Source organism: Heliangelus exortis, chromosome 2 (assembly GCF_036169615.1).
Source record: "Heliangelus exortis chromosome 2, bHelExo1.hap1, whole genome shotgun sequence".
In the NCBI taxonomy this organism is placed as follows: domain Eukaryota; kingdom Metazoa; phylum Chordata; class Aves; order Apodiformes; family Trochilidae; genus Heliangelus; species Heliangelus exortis.
Window position 1 is genome coordinate 126,480,188 of NC_092423.1, and position 18,263 is coordinate 126,498,450.

The following is an 18,263-nucleotide window of genomic DNA, read 5'->3' on the forward strand; positions in this document are numbered from 1 at the left end:
TGCCAGGGCTGGCCCTGGCTCTGCCCACCCATGTGGTCCAGCTGAATGTAGCCCTGTTTTCTGTATTTTCTGAAGTCCAATGCTAACCTGGCTTAGGTTTTCACCTAAATTTCAGCTACTACTGTTTTCCTATGCAGTCCAAATTTTATCTCAAAAAATAAGAAACTGACAACTGGACTTTGTTCTCTGGGTTTCACACAACTTGAAGGAATATATTTGTTCAGGCCAACCTCAGAAGGATGATGACGCAGTGCAGAATGGGCTTCTCAAGTCATGAAGACCACTTAGCTATAAAGGTTCTCTTGATCTTGTCCACTGCACAGAACAGAAGAAAAAGGTTTTGGAACAAAGAACAGCTGGAAGAGACACCACCTTTCAAAACTAGATTTGTTGTAACTTCAAGATAAAAGTAAATTAAAAATTACCCAAATAATCACCAATGCTAATGTTAAAACTGCATGTGGAATTGAAGGTAATTGGAAGTGGAAGTCTGATTCAATGCAGCCAAACCCCCAGAGAGATTCAAGACTTTAAAGTGTTTGATTCAGGCCCTGTACTCACTATGAAATGACTACAGTTTATGTGAGGTCAAATTCACTGCTTCTACATCTAATATTACTCTTGTGAGCTATAACACAGAATTGCATGGAACTGCTCATATGCTGAAACACATGCCACTTTTTTGTAAAAATGATGCTAAGGAAAGATTTCATGTTTATTATTTTAAAAGTTAAAATAAAACAATACTATTGCGCTGAACTATTTTAAATTTTACTATTATTAAAATGGAAATTTTTTTTTAAGAATTGCTATTACACTACAATATTTTTATGACTAGACTCCTAATTTAACAAGACATTTTCCTTATTTTTTTACCAGTTGATAAAGCTCCATTTCTTTATTTTTCTTGAGTATATTCCTTTTATCTACCCAGTCTTGTGCAATGTAATAACAATTTTAATTTTAAATACAAAATAGATGATTAAAATGTCATGTAAGTTTTCCTCACGTTTTTTAAACTGCACTTGAAAAGACTAGTAATTGTGTGATAGTATAGAAAGTAAATTATTACAGATAAGCATGTTAATAAATTATTTTGGAGGACATATCTTTATAAATCTAACAGTTAGAGAAAGCCTCTATAGACCTATACTAGCAAGACCATATTTAACAAAGCTACATAAGTAGGTTAATTGTTCTGGTCAAGATAGCTAATCACAGATTACCTGGGAAGTCCACAAATCTTTTTACTGCAAATTTAAATGCATTTTTAAAAAGCAAAAAATCCATCTAAAGATGTGTATGCCTTAATTTTCCTCTCACCAGAGAGTACAGACACCACCCCTGATATAGCAGATGGGACTTCATAGTAATTTTTAATGGGACTTTACTTTTTCTGGGAAATCATGACAGTTCCTTAATCCTGAGTTGCCACTACTGAATGTCCATGGGTGCATTGTGAAATCCTTTCAAAATGTGTCTTGATAGGATGAATCTTTAAAGACCAGGGTGTCTGCAGTCATTTCTTAACATGCTGATGCTTCAGTTAATTCATCCTGATAATTTCAGTAGGAGCTGCAATGGATCCCTCATAGGCAAAGATTGTGAACTCCTGATCAGTCTTGCACATGGCATCTGTTACAATCTATATCATAGAGGATTTTGTATTTCACAGTCACTGAAATAATTTATAGTAGTTATAATGGAGACCTTATGTCATAAAGAGCTTTAATGTGCTGAAGACATTAGGGATTCTTGAAATGTCTGAATTTTTTCAAACTGCTTCATTTTATGTCATGCCCTTTGGTGTAGTTAGGAGTGATCCCTATATTTCTAAAATATTTCTTAGCACAATGATTTGTTTTACTATATGGCTTTTTTGCAAGTTATCAACTTAATGGATGAAAAATTAGTTCTAGATTTATACCTAATTCATGTTACTTAGTCTTTCAGTCTTCTGAAATTTTCAATTTCTTATCAAAACATTACTCATCTCATTTAGTATCATCTTAATGATCTTTGCATGCTTTCTCAGGTAAAGTCAACGCCAAGCCTCTGTCTTGTATTGGAAAGTATTTGCATTTAGAAAATACTCTTATGGCTTTCCTGCTTATTTTATGGGTTGCTTCTTTAAGAAGAAAATTGAGATGTTTTTATTGATGTTTTTATTTTTTTCCCTCTGAAAAATTGATTTTAACGTGGAGTTCTACTTAAAAATCAATGACACAACCTGACTCAGGGTTTGACACTAAAAATCTATACTGTTCTCAGTGGACACAAGTTTCATAAGCTTAGAATCTAAAGGCACTATACAAAAGGCAAAAATACTCTCCTGGGGTAAAATGTCAACTAAGTTACAGTCCATCTTAACAAATCAGTCTAATTGGCACTGTTCCAATGAAGAAAGTGCTTAGATCCAGGTAAAATATGTCTATACATATACACATACATAAGTGTGAGTGTTTGGAAATACCTATCAGATCTTCAAAAATTTAGGTTATGAGTGACTTCTATACTTGTTTAGACTTTAGACTCAATTTATGTTTGACATATCACTCCCTAATGCTGTCCCATGGTGTTCCTGGAAATATCTGGATGTTCACAAGAAAGACTGATAAGCTACAATTAATTAAAAATAGGATCTAATTAAGAGTATAGAGGAGATTGAATAGGTGGTGTGATATGGAAATGATGAGAAGGCAGGTTTTCAGTTCCCAGGGATCCTGGATCCATCTTCAGATAGGACTCTCTAGGCTAAGAAAGAAAGGGGAAAGGGAAATAACCTGACAAGGAATATGATGAACTTTGTTCAGTTTATGGAAAATATCACATGATGACTCTTAAAGTTCCTTTCCATTTACATTTCTCTGTCTTCCCCTGAGCCAAATACAAGATCCATGACATTTAAATGACATTTAAAGGTATCTCAGTGATATTTAAAAGTATGAAATTCAAAAGATATAAAAGCTAATATTTTATTTTCTATATTTTGTGTATTTGGTTTCAAGGAACTACTGTGGAATTCTTGCCCCAAAAAAAGTTTTATGCCAAAAATATAGTTTCTCTGAAACATAAGTTGGCTCTTGGGATGCATTGTACAATTTTTCTTACATCTTGCAGCAGTTACTATCTGTCACTTGTTGGAGTTTAAATAAGTATAGTGTTTTTTAGAGTTCTTTTGAGGTACATTCTTTAAGGCCATCACCAAAATAAACTGTTTTATTAGAAAGATTTCAGATCTTATGGGCTGTGGTCAGGCCTTCCTCTTGACTAAGAAACTGTTGTTCACAGTCTTGTGTTCTTGAGGGGAACCTCACAGGTCTGTGAGGGGTACTGGTCTCCCATTAAGTCATCAATGAAAAGTACTGTTCTAAGAGAATACTAAGAAAATTGTTATCAAGAATGCCAAAAACTGAATATACTAATGTAGAGAGAGTACATGAGGTTGAACAGATAGCTGCCATCTAAGTGGCATAGATAGTCCAGAAATACAGTCCAGAGATACAAGAGACTTCTATACTGGATCTTTAAGGTTATGCAATTTTTTTTAGAAAGCTGCCAAAGATAAAACACTAATGAGCTTAGGAGGGTACAATACTCCCAAAGCTTTCATGGCTTATTGTGAAAACAATTGAATGGTTAAGGAGACAAAATTAATGAACAGAAAGGAACATCTACCTCCTACCATCTCAACTCAATATAGAGAATGGAGAGTATGGGTTCTTTGGTCCTCTCGCTGAACCAAATGACTGGCCAGGTCACTTCAGGATGATTTTTAAACTTAGCTCTTCTCACAACATAGGGATATTTTTATTTTCTTCTTTCAACAAGCATTTTGAGGTGGAATTAAATTATACTTTTATATTGATTTATAATATTCAATCAAAATGAAGTTCACCAAGGCCAAGCACAGGGTTTTGCACCTGGGCTGGGGCAATCCCAAAACAAATACAGATTGGATGGAGATTGGACTGAAGACAGCGTTGAAGAGAAGGACTTAGGGCTGACAGTTGATGAGAAACTCAACATGAGCTATCCCTGTGTTGCAGCCCAGACCTGGGAGTCTGGATTGACAGGAAGCTGTACATGAGCCAGCAGTGTGCCCAGGTAGCCAAGAAGGCCAATGGCATCCTGGCCTGTATCAGGAACAGTGTGGCCAGCAGGTCCAAGGAAGTGATTCTGCCCCTGTACTCAGCCCTGGTGAGGCCTCACCTCGAGTCCTGTGTCCAGTTCTGGGCCCCTCAGTTCAGGAAGGATATCGAGGTCCTGGAGCAGGTCCAAAGGAGGGCAACCAGGCTGGTGAAGGGACTCCAGCACAGATCTTATGAGGAGAGGCTGAGGGAGCTGGGGCTGTTCAGCCTGGAGAAGAGGAGGCTCAGGGGAGACCTCATCACTCTCTACAACTCCCTGAAAGGAGGTTGGAGCCAGGTGGGGGTTGGTCTCTTTTCCCAGGCAACAAGACAAGAGGGCACGGTCTCAAGTTGTGCCGGGGGAGGTTTAGGTTGGACATTAGAAAGAATTTCTTTACCAAGAGGGTGATCAGACATTGGAATGGGCTGCCCTGGGAAGTAGTGGATTCTCCGTCCCTGGAGATATTTAAAAAGAGACTGGATGTGGCACTCAGTGCCATGGTCTGGGAACTGCAGCGGTAGTGGATCAAGGGTTGGACTTGATGATCTCTGAGGTCCCTTCCAACCCAGCCAATTCTATGATTCTGTGATTCTGTAAATGTGGCCAGCAGATCAAGGGAGGTGATTCTACCCATCTCCTCAGTTCTTGTGAGACCTCACCTGGAGTACTGGGGGCTGTCCTGGAGCCCCCAACATAAGAAGGACGTGGAGCTCTTAGACTGAGTCCAGAGGAGGCCCACAAAGGTGATCAGAGGGCTGGAGCACCTCTCCTAAGAAGACAGGATGGGAGAGTCAGGGTTGAAGGGGCTCTACATGAAAGCTGGAAGGGACATTTTACAAGAGCGTGTAGTGATGGGACAGTGGGCAATGGTTTTAAACTAGAAAAGGGGTTATTTAGGTTAGACATCAGGAAGAAATTCTTTAGTGTAAGGGTGGTTAGACACCGGAAGAGGTTGTTCAGGGAGTTTATGAATGCTTCCTACCTGGAAGAGTTCAAGGCCAGGCTGGATGGGGCTTTGAGCAGCCTGATCTAGTGGGAAGTGTCTCTGCCCATTCAGAGGGATTGGAATTAGGTGATCTCTAAGGTCCCATCCAATCCAAACCATTCTATGGTTATGATTCTGGGATCATGAAAGTTAGAACAGAAAAATGATGATGTGTTTAAGCAGAAAGAGATAAACAGATACTGAGTCAAAAATACCACCCTGAGAATATTTTATAGTTATTACTTGTATCATTATTTTGAAAATGTTATTCAAAGTCTTTATATGCTATGGGAATCCTAATGAATCCTTCTGTCACTCTCCACACACACACACACAAAAAAGAAGGCAACAAAAAGTTAGAACAAATGGCAAAGCCATGATGACAAATGAGGAAATGTACAAGTAAGTACAGAAAAGCATCACTTATGAGCTATCAGAGACTGAATCACTGTAGTTTGTATAAATATGGTGCAACAAGGATTTTGATGACTTTATCACAGCTCTATGATACAAACTATGAAGCAAAATAGAAAAGGACATAGGGCCAAAGATAAGTCAGTTTATATTATGCTGCTAATGAAGAATAAGGAACAGCATGGAAACAGACAAATCTTGCAGGAGAGGTAAATGATAACTTTGGCCTCATCTTTAATAACATGAAAGATTTATCACTCCCTTTGCCTGCTGAAGCTGTGGGCAATTTTTCTGTTTTCTGTCTGGGACCTTGAGTTATTATACAAAGAAAAGGCAATGGATACACAGCAAAGATGGAACTGAGGAAGAGACTGAAGAGAAAATATCCCAGACATGACTACTGTGATCATATTAGTTCATATATGCCAGTCCTCACATTTGTGGAAGCCCTTTCTTCAAAGCTTATTTGAACTTGCCTAAAATAGGCATGTGGATTTTCAAACCTAACAGTAGGTATGTTTCCTCAAGAGAAGCTCATTTTCAAGACAGTGTCTGTTAACACATTTTTCTGATGAGTAATATATAGTGAGATCCCGTTTGCAGTACAAGGCAGCACCCATTTTCATGAGTTTCAGTAGAAATTTTGGATGACAAGGCTGGATGTGTAGACACAAATCACTGTCATGGGAGCATTTCTCCAAAGTCTGTCTTCCTTTTATTGCTTTCATGATCTTTTTTACCATTTCTTTGTGATGATGACCTGAATGTGATCAGAGGACAGCTGATATACAGGACAATATTTAGTCAGAATGGAAATATTATTTTTTCCTAATCTATTCTGCTATGTCAACTGGTACAGGCTTCACCACCACTGGTATGGTTCTTCATATGCTTAACTGAGAACTTCATAGAGATGTGTGATCATTTATGGACCCTCTTCTCACAGTTCCAACCATCTTCTGTCATGGTTCTTCTCTTTGCCTTGGAGACAGTTCTGCCATCTATGGGTACATATACAATGTCCAGTCACCAGATGCTCATAATCAGTCTTCAAACTCCAGTCTGCAATTTCTGAGGTACTTTCACGAATAGGATATGAATTAAAAAATAGAACAGCAACACGTTGCTACAAATTTGGAAAGCACCTCATGGTGGCATAACATAACAGGATCCCAGATCCCTGGTCTAACTCTCCAGAGGTTTTGCCAGCATAACACTGAGTAAATGGGATAACACAATCAGAGGATTATCAATAGTATCTATAATTTGGTATGAATATCTGTGGAAACAAGAAATTTTGTAAAATTGGACTCCTGCATGGATTGGTGTGCCCCAATCAAAGTAGAAGACCCCCATCTCCTAAAAGACTGTATAGTACTGAGGCTTCTCTTATCTTCTCTGAATTAGGATATTTGGAAATTGCTTAAGACAGAAGGTGAAGATGGACAGGTTGCCCAAGGAATGTGTGAAAACTCTCTTGCTGGAGAACCTAAAAATATGACTGGACGTAGGACATGGTGACCTCCATAGCTGGCCACAGATCTCTGTCCCACTGTAAGGTCAACACCAGTCTTTTGAAAACTGGCAACCAGCTGCTCCCATTGCTACCTCTGTGTTCTGCTGTGATGGTCCTACAAATGTAGTGGCACTGCTTCGTGTCACATTAATAGGGTCCCACCCTGTCTCCTTGCAGAGATCAATAACTGACCCTTCCACCCAACTTGAGAGGCAGAGAAGCATGAAGTTGTGCAGAAATCCAGTGCCAGAAGAGAAAACCACACTGAATCACTATTTTTGTCTCCCACTGGAAACGAATCTGAGCTGTTCTGCTGAATTCATTTTTGATGAGAACTCAAACTGAGCTGGAACAATTTTGGTCCCAGCTAAATGGAGAAACATCTGGTTTCAGTCCCTGTCTGTGGGGCTGAAGGGACCTAAAACCTTTCAGAACAGTTAGAAACAGGGGGTTATTAAACAGAACCTTTCTGATATGCTTCCTCAGTAATCTAGGCACGGATGACAAGAGGTTTGTGGGGGTCTCTATGAGCATAATTTGATTGACTGTGATTGCTGTAGCACAAAAGTAATCTTTTATCACTTAAAAAAATCCTTATGCTACTTTTTTTTAAATCTTGCTATTTATTGCTTCCCTACTGTCATTCACAGTTTCACAGACAGCATAGAGGTGTTCACATTCAGTGTATCCTTTCATTCACATCCAGCCCTCCCCTTGCTCTGTGGATCTCTTTTCTAAAATTGCAACCAGAATCATTTCCTTTATTCTAAGATAAAATGATTTATAATCAATTAATAAGCATTGCCGAGGCTTTTGTTTGCCTGAAACATCATTTCCTATTCAGTTTTTGCATCTGAACTATTCAGCATTGCCTTTTGGTTCTCTCTGAAAATACTCTTGAGAAGCCATGCTTATCAGCCAAGAAGCATCCAACAGCAAAGCATGTGCATTTATAAAAAATCACTTTTGTGCTAACTTTGATTGCCAGTTTCTGCACTTAAAATGAAAATGATGCTGGTGGTAAAGCCACACTGCTAGATATGTGAATTCATTACACTGAATTATGTGAATTTCCTTTCTTTCTTTCAATTCCCTCAAGTGGCATAGATTAATTTATAGAGTGTATGTGTTTTTAACATCTGCAAAGTTCTCATGCGGATTGATGTACTGAGAATACAACTTAAAGCAGCCTTTACTAGGGCACTGCAGACATTACTCCTCTTAATGATTTTTGCACACCTGTATTTTTGAATGTCATTTTGGGAAGTGGGAGTGGAATAGGGGTAATTAGAGAAGTTACTTTACTGACACAGTAAGAGAGGTATAATTGCACAGGCCACGAAGTATCAAAAGCCATGCTGGATATGAGGACTTACTTTCTGAAGACGTTTGTGTGGAGACATTTTGAATCCACAAAATTTGCCCTCTACAATAAATGACTCAGAATAGTTCTTCTGAGCACCTGATTTACATTAGCAATCAGTTACTTAGAGGCACTGTGATTTGTGTCCAAAAGCTGGCTTTGTACACAGATTTTCCTCATTAAAATGGGAGTTACTTGTTTTGAAATTTTTGCCCTGAAATGCCTACAACCAAAATCCAATGTTTTTTAAAACACATTTAATACACCCCACTCTGGTTACTCCATCATTTCTTGGTGTCTTTAAACAAACTGGGAGCAAGGTAATAGTTTATTCCTTTCATCCTTTGATCACCTGTCAAATTGACAGCAACACCAACCTGTGTAATGATTTCTGGCTATCACTGACCTAACCAGAAGCAAACACCATGCTCTGTACATCACATTGTGAATTAACTTCACATTCTTCAAATTCCCCAATTTATTTTTCAGGTGGTTAAAATTAGAGAAAAGGAGCTTGTTCTCCATAGGAGATGTTTCTGTAGAGTTTAAAGAGAAGCCTTTAAATAATTGGTAGTGAATCACAGAATAATTCAGGTTGTAAAGGACCTCTGGAGGTCAACTTGCTCCATCTCCTTATGAAAACAGGGCTAACATCAAAGCTCGGTCAGGTTGCTCAGCACACTGTCTGGTCAAGTTTTGAAAATCTCCAAGGACATCTCCACCACCACTTTGGGCAGCCTGTCCCTTTGCTTAACCACTATTGTTATGGAAAGCTTTCTTATATCCAAACAGCATTTTCTCTGCCAAAAAGTGCAACAGTTGCTTCTAGCTTTTCACTGTGCACCCCTGAGAAATGTCTGACTTCATCTTCTCTGTAAACACCCATTAGGTAGTGGAAGATGATAATTAGATCCATCCTTTGCCTTGTCTTCCCTAGACCAAACAAATCCTCAGTCTCTCCTCATACACCATGTGGTCTAGCCCCCAGCCATCTTAGTGACACTCCAGCGTATTGACAATGCTTGAACTAAATGGTTCAAAACTGGACACAGTGCTTCTTGCAAGTGCTGAACAGAGAGGAATGATTTTTGCCTCAATCTTCTGGCACCAGAAAGGTCTGCTAATGCAGCCCAGGATGTGCTAAGACTCCACTGCCTCAAGGGCTCATTACTGACTTCTATCCAACCTGTTGCCCACCAAGACCAGCAGATTTTCTACACAAAGGTGTTGCCTAATCATGCAACCCTCAACATGGAGTGTTGCATGGGGGTTATTCCATCCCAGGAGAATGACTTTTTTTTTTGCCTTTGTTGAAGCTGGGCTCTTCATCACCTACTGCCTCAGTGTATTTTTAACTTTCTCCCAATTTGAAGTCATCCACTAACTTGATGGATGTCACCCAAGGCAAAAAAAAGTTGTTGAACAATATCAACCCCATGTGAGCAACTGCATGATAGGCTCTGATCTGTTGGCAAAGGTACTTCTGTTCCACTTTTCAGTTCAAACCTTTCTCTCCCCAGAAATCCTTGAAGAGGGTCTGTTGAAAAGACAAGCCAAAGCTCTGCCTGTGTCAGCCAGCCAGGTTCTACTCCATAAGTTGTCTTTTTTCCTGCCCAAGAATTTTCTTCTGACTAACATGACTGTTCAGGTCCTTGTTGCTGCTCCCTTCACTCCTCTAGAGACCTGTAGTCAACAAGTGTCTTCCTTAGTTCTTTGTCTCAGATCCTGCAATTCTGATCTCACTGAAATGTCAGACACTCCAGCTCATGTCAGGTTTTGTAAATGACAGAAAAAAGATGCCTAATCTGTAATTTTTCTCCCATTAACAACAGCCTTTTTGACACACTCAGAGGCCATCTTAAGAGAAACCAATTTGTGTAATATTTGGTTCTACCTGTGCAACTCAATAATATTCAAAATGAATATTTTCCTATTAAGGCTCAAACACATTTGCTGTTAGTTCTGTCTGCTGTGTATTTTACCCATAGTTCAATAACATTAGTAATTCATTAAGTAAGTAATTAGATAGAAGAATGTTTCATTATAACAATAAAATGAGGCAAATTTCCTTTTCAGGATCACAAATCTCATGTGAAAAAGAAATCAGTGGGTTGCAGGGCAGACTGCTTTGTTTAAAACCAGACAAGCACTGACTGCTCTGCTGGGCACAGCACTGAGAAGCATACTGAAAGGACCAGACCTGCCCAGACAGAAGAAATGGACCTTTGCTGATATGCACATTTCTCTTTGTTACTGTGGGATTATTTGGGGATAGATTAGATGCATCCACCTCTAATTCCCAAACTCACAAAACATGTATTTAATTTGGAGAAAAATACTTTAATTTGCACGTCACTAAATTTTCCAAGGGCTGCAAACGCTTCTGAAAGAGCAGAAAGCAAAAACTGGCAGTGAAGTTTGTTGAGAATCCTCCAGGCTGCAGTGGCTCAGGAAAGCTCCTTATTAAAGCTCCCCATCCTTCCCATGACACCAGCCATGCAGGGCCCCTGCCCTGCACATGGTCATTTGCCATCCTCTGATGTCTCCTCACCCCACAACACGCAGGGGTGAACCAGATCCTCGGGAGGGCAGGAGGTGGGGGTGACACTGGGTGTGAAACCCAGACTGCTGTACAGCAATTGCAGCCACCCCTGCCTCTTCCCTGCCTTGCTTCCTGCTGAGCATTTTTCAAAGGCAAGATTGCTTTTTCTGAAACACAATGGAAATTTTTGTGGGGAAATGTTCTATTTTTAACCAGACTTAGTCCTTCCTTACCAGCTCATCAGAGGGACGCTCAGCAACCCACACCTGTGCCAATGGAGGTTAAAAGGATCCCGTTCTAACATAATAGCACTTTTTCAATTACTTTCTGTAGCTGTAAATGACAGTTGGACTACAGCATGTTCCTCTCAGAGATTTGACTTAAATTACAGTTCTATATCATGTATCAGCTTTTCAGTTTAGCTCAAGGTTTAAAAACTCCATCAGCAATCATGTCATTAAACCAAATCAAATTATATCCCCTCGATTTGGAGCAAGAGACAGCTTTAAACACATGCAAAAAGGAAAACAAAACAACAACAAAAAAATCAGACTCTAAATTTGGGGTTTTGCGGTTAAAATAAAATCCCTATAAAACTTCAATAAATAAATACTGTGTAACTAACACTCTGAATGGGTATACAAAAAGCTATGCTCCCATATATAACTCAGGAGCTTAATTTGTCTCATCATTCAGAGTCTAAGCCTCTTTAATGAGTTTGGGGTGGTTTATTTAGTCTGTTTCCTTACAAATATTTTTTGCTCTTCCAAAGTCATATGGCCTTCCCTTCTTCTCTGTCTTAACATACCACAATAATTCTGCTCTCCATCTTTCAAGCAACAGTATGTATCAAGTAATTATCTGAGAGCCTTCATGCTGCCTTTAAAAATATTCATCCTTCCCATCTGTTACTAAGTGCTTTAATCACTTTCTTTCCTTGTTGTGGCTATTGCAACCCTGCCAGTGTGTTTCATGCTATGAGGATATTGTTGGGCATAGGGTAACCTGATGGTGAATCGCAATGGATAGAAATACATCTGTTACTTATTTTAAAAATACAAGCAATGAAGCAACAAAAAAGTTGTATGCAAGTATTGATCCTATGTAGAGATACCTAGGGTAGCTGAGAGAGATTGCCATGGCACCATAAGAGGTTTTGCCAGAGCTGCATTGAACAAGGAGTAACAGGAACTCAGCAGGCTAAATTCTTCTGACCACACTTTTATTCTGTTTAGGGGGTTAAGTGTGACCTAAGCACTGTGACCTTCATGGATCTAGCTCCAGGTCCTTCTTAATGGGGTCTGACTTGGTGGTGAATCCATATAGTCAGATAAATCAGTTTTTAAAAGGGAATACTATTCTGTAAGTTCCTACAGTTAAAAAGGCCCCTAGAACTCTGTTTTGGGTTTTTTCTTCTCTGCCATAACAAAAGCTTTCATTATGCCACAACAACATGGAACAGTTTCAACAGAAGGAACTGAGACCTCATGTATCATGGGATGGTGCTCAGGAAGCTGATCTTAAGTAGGCTCTCTTTAACACAATATTATTTTTTTTTCAGAGACATCTGCAAGTAAATACAGATGCTAAAAAGCAGGGATTCATTCAAGGCAGACCAGGGATGCACATCTTTCATGTTTCCTCATGTCCACTGCTTTATGGGCTATTTATTTTCTACCTCTCTCTCTTTCCACATTTGGTCTCCCACCATTTACAGCCTACAGTAGGCAAAATGGCAGTCTGGCACTTAAAACATGAAAAATCAGAATGGGGGAAAGAGAAGCACAAATAAAAGGTAGGCCTCCAGCACTCACATCTCTGTGTCTTTTCCTGACAAGCAGCACTTCCATTTGTGTTGGGGTGCCAGTTCTATCAAACTTCTGTCTTGTATCAATTTTTAGCAGCATGGATAATTTATTGCATCTAGGATGATAGAAGACCAGCTTTATACATCATTCAGCTTGCAAAAGATGTGTAGCTTCAGTTCCTTAATGGTGTCATTTTGGCTGAATGCTATTAACAGATTACCCCTGCCTAGGGCAGCGGAGCATGTGCAGCAGAAAGATAACCTTGTGTTCGTAATTTAATATTAACTGTTTTCTCCATAGTACCTCTTTCCAGTACATTAACAACAAACCAATATGGCCTTGTCCCCTGCGGTCGTATTCTTCAGCAAAAAATGGATTACATGATAGCAAGTTCCTGAAGATTTCCAATGAAGTATTACAAATCACTCAACGCCTGCTCTGCAGAAATGAAAAATAAACAGGCTTAGATTCAATCAAATTTAATTCCTCCAACTTAGCTTTACCGCACTTCAAAGGGTGCTCTTATTAATGTCTTGGTGAAAAAATGTAACAGTAATTTCTCCCCCTTCTTATACTGAAAGCCTCCAGTTGTGTTCAACATATAGTGAGATCAAGAAAATGTTGGGGTTTTTTCTGTGAATACTCTGACACAGTTTGATATAAAAGTGTAAGCCATTTACAGAAAACTCTTTATGGAATTTTTATCCTATTCCATTCCCGGGAGCTAAATTTATATCCTGCATTAGCTATCATAGCACTAGAGTATTAGTCTTCTTGCAAGCAGTTCAGGGCAGTCTGAGGGCCCTATCACTCTCTACCACTCACATACACAGGCATTATGGGTTTATCTCATCTTCTGCAGCAAGTGCTAGGCCCAATTCATTCCTTTAGGCTACTTTACTAATAACCTATTCCTTATCAGGGCCTCTCCACCTCAGCTTGTGATCAAAGACCCAATTAATGGAATGGAGAAAGGTGAAGCATTCAAATAATGGAGACAGCTGTTTTTCTCTGTTAGAGAAAATCCATTTGTATTGTTATCGCAAGCTCCAAGTTCTGCAGCTCCTGTTTAATTCAGTCTCCCTCCATTTCTGGTGATGATAAAAAAGTCACAATGAACTCAGAAGAGAATGGCAGAAATATCACCGTGTTTCAACTCAGCCTGGGTGTTATCAACTTGAAAGTGAAAATACAAGCAGATAAGGAGAGGAAATGTCCAACAAAGACCATATCAAATTTTCAAAAAACGTACTTTCATGCTGCATTCTTTAGTCACCTTTCTGAATGGTTTCCAGCTTCTGATATACACTCCCTGTGTCAGTGACTGGAATCAGAGGACCAGAGTGTGATAATATCATGGGTTACACCTCAATTGAAAAGTAATTAAAGACAGAGAGTAATCATAATTGTCTGGCATTAATATTGCTGGTGAACTGCAGCTTATTCTGAGCCGGGGTGTCTGGGCATCCACAGCTAAGCTGGGTGTTTACATTGCTACCACCAGTAGATCAGATTAGTTTCTTCCTCTGATAGCAATGAGCTTGTGCCATGCTCAAGTCTGATGTTAAACCTCCCTAACAGGCTCCTAGGTGCAAATCTGCCCAGGCTATTACAAATGAAATCCTGCCCACTCTGGGAGAGAAGTTAATTTCACAAACATGTAAAGGCCACATTACCGTGCTCTTCATTACCTCACCCCTTTGTAATCATGTCATTGCACTGTCATCATGTCACATATAGGAATAAATACAGGGAGAACACTGTGATTACACTTAACTGAACTACATAAATCTCACAGGTTGAAAATACAATAATGAAAAACAATTATGCACTCTTAGAAATTAGGCTATTCAAAAGAAAGAGGATGTGTGAAGCAAAACTCTGCTCCAGTGTGCAGAAGTTGTTATTATTTTCCTTATATGCACAGCAAGTGTTATTTAGAGATTGTGAGACAATTCACACACTGGGGGATGGTTTGGGGTGTTTTTGATTACTTGGGAAACCTTTGGATCTGGTGCTACGGACATAAGGGCTGAAAAATCCCGCATATCAATTCTCTGCTGAGTGTGGACAATGAGCACGATAAACAGACACAAAGCTACTGGGTATGTGATGAGTTAAGGCAGCAAAGCCTTTCCCAGGCTGATTGTTCACAGGGGATCACAGAATCTGTGTTAGGCTGAATAAGGAGAAATACATTATGCATTTGCATGTATGATGAACGTTTACAGGAGGACTGTGTGGAAACAAAGAATAATTCATAATAAACACGGAATGGCGAACATTTCAGACCCAGCTGTATTTTTTGAATTTTCACAGACACCAAACATTACCATTTTAACACAGAAATTTCACATTTGATATCAAGTAGGCCAGTTGGATAATATGTGTTTGTACACCAGGAGATTCCTTGTTCTCCCATCTCGTTATTAAACCCACACCCAACAAATAAAGAAAATTAAAAGCTACACTCAAAACAACATCATGTACAAAATCTACAACTATCAATAATTTCCCATTGGAATAATAAAATGTATGGATTCAAACATAATTTTATATTAGTCTGTGAAATGAAAAACACAAAGAAAAAAACCTTAAAGAATCATGAAAACATACATTAAGACCTTTCATCAGCAGTAAAGTCAGAATTCTGCTCCACCTGTAGATGTTGCTGATATAATGTACCAAAAGGGAATGCAGCTGTGAAGTCTTTTTTTCCATAGTTCAGCAGTCTCCTTACAATGAAACCAGTCTTGAGGAATTATTCTACAGTCTGAGAAAAATCTTAATGAAGGTATAAAGGGAAACCAGAATCATATTTAATATGCATTAGGTGACCCTAGGGGGTGGTCTTATGAAGTGAAGTGACTTAAGGGTGGTCTCTTGGACTGGTCTCTCTAGATAGTAAAACAGTAATGACAAACCTTGGTGTTGAATGGCAAAATTGTAAATTAAAATTACACACCTTACCTGCAGCTCCTACCCCACCTCTCTGAAACTAAATAAGCAATAAGCTTGGTAAAGGGACAAATCAAGCAAAAAATGTTGAGGGGAGCGAAAGACCTGGACAATTTCCCAATAGCCAAAATACTGGGTTTTTATTTCAGGAAGGGGGGTGAGGGGGATGATCTTATTCTTACCAAAGTTTAGAAGACAAGTGAATAAACATTCTTCTGCTTGTTGATACAACCTGTGGAATTCTGAAAGAATATATTTAATTATGGTATATGAGTTTTCAGGGTGAACTTTTCTCTCTACCTTGAATATCTACAAATATTTGTGTATTCTTAATCATTTTTTCTAGTTCGATCAAAAGACTGTACTACCTAGCAAATTTCTTTAAAGAACTGTGTGCTGAGAGTAATAAGGAAATTTTATGCTAACTGGTGAAACTTCATGTACCCATCTTTACTCTGAATCATGGTCTTTTTTTCTCTATGCTGCTGTGCTATAGCATGACAGTGATTTGTGGTTTGGTAGATGACCTGCCTAGTTTAGGAAGAGGTCCAATTTCATCCTCTGGCATTGCTCAAGCAGATTGAGTGGAAGGTTTCTTCACTCATGTACCAGATAAATACAGATGCTCATTTCAGTCTAAGGGAGCCTGGAAATAATGTAGCTGAGTTAATGGAGTTACACTAATACACAACTAAGAACAAGAAAAGATATAAAGCTAGGGTTATATGCTCAGATTGGGCAGGCTACCAGCCAAAGTAAAACATTCATGAAAACTTCAGATGGGAATTTGTCTTCCAAATTTTATAGCAACAACTCGGGCTGGCTTCTGCTCCCATTTCTGTTCCCACAGCTGCAGCAACCTCTACATGTTTACAGCAGAGAGAACAATGTGACCTTTGTCTTTTGAAAAATTTGGCCAAGAAAGTTGTGCAGCTGCAAGTAGATCCAGGTGCTGAGGCTGAGGGCCAGGAGTGGTTTGGACATAGAGGGAAGTGGCAGCTTTCACACCTGGTCAGCTCAGCTCCTGGGGCCTCCACCACAAAGCAAATGTACCCTGCCACCATCCTGCCACCCTCTTCAGACCTCCAGGCTCGAGCACTCTCTGCGTTCCAGGCATTTTTTCTCTGGAATTGCCCTTCTCTTTAATTCTGAGTGTTACTATCTGTGATTTTTAGAGAGACAGCTAGGACATGAACAGCTAGAGCAGAGCTTACGTTGAAGCATATTCTCCTGTAGCTTTGATGTTTTAAGCTGCTGTTGTTCTTAAATCCAACTTAACAGCACTGTTAGGAAAATACCAGTCTGCAACTCGTGAAACACAGGAGCTGCCACAATAAAATCCCAACATTTGATAAACATTGAAACTTATCGTTGGCTGGCTGATACCAGTGTTTTTGATCTTCTGCAAGCAGAAAATTATTCAAGTGCCTGATCCTACACTTGGCTAAGACTCTGAACTTTCAAGACCTCTTGTAATTGAACAAATGAAATTAAATCCCAAAATCCATCTCTTAAAAAATAGAATATCCATAATTTATGAGCTTCTATATGAACTTGTGAACCCTGCTCAAAATAGATTATTCTTTAGATTTCTAGAAGATGTAATCAAAAAGCCAATACTGAACAAAGAAGTTCAGTTATTGGTAAGTTATAGGTATATTGAGACTTTTTAATAGAAACTTTAGGACTACCACAAGAATTATAAGGGTGGGCCTGATAAACGAAGAGTATTCAGGGGTTTACAGAGGGAATCTTTCTCTTTTCTTTGCACTCCTGCTTAAACTTTATCCACGAGGACTAGAAGCAAAGCAGATTAAAAAAACAAATATCAGCTTAAAATATCAAGTCTTGGAACTAATATTTAGTTCTGTTCTGGCTCTTCATAGCTTAATTCTCTACCTTTAAAATGTTGAAAAACTTTAAACTTGAAAGGACATTTGTGGAAATTTGGGCATTTGGGCACTTTTTTGCTAGGTTTTTTAAAATAAAATATTATCCATCTTCCTTGACTTCATGTTAAAACTCACCCCTAACGGACAGGAATCATCCTGGGGCACAGAGATGCTCTTGACCCTATTTACTCAGTTACAGTGGAGGGCTGGATGGTCTCATGCACTTAAAGTCTTTAGAAACACTGGACTTTTTTTTTTTTTTTTTTAGTGTTACCATCCCCCTTATGGCTGTGATCATAATCTAATAGCTGGCTTGATCCTTAATAACCTGGTTTCATGCTCAGTGAGGGCATTTTCATTGGGCTCAAATTGATAGAAGCCTTAGAGATTTTTCTTTCTGTCCACTATGTCATAGAATAATAGAATGTCTAGGGTTGGAAGGAACCTTAAAGATCACCAATCCCTCTGCCTGGGTGGGGACACCTCCCACCAGACCAGGTTGCTCAAGGCCCCAGTCAGCTGTCCTTGGACACTTCCAGGGAGGGGGCAATGTCATGACAGACAAATGAGGTTAAACAGGAGCAAGACTTTACCAGACCAAAGTGCTTCTTTCATGATCTTACTTTCCTGCAAGGGGTTTAAAAGATGGAGTCT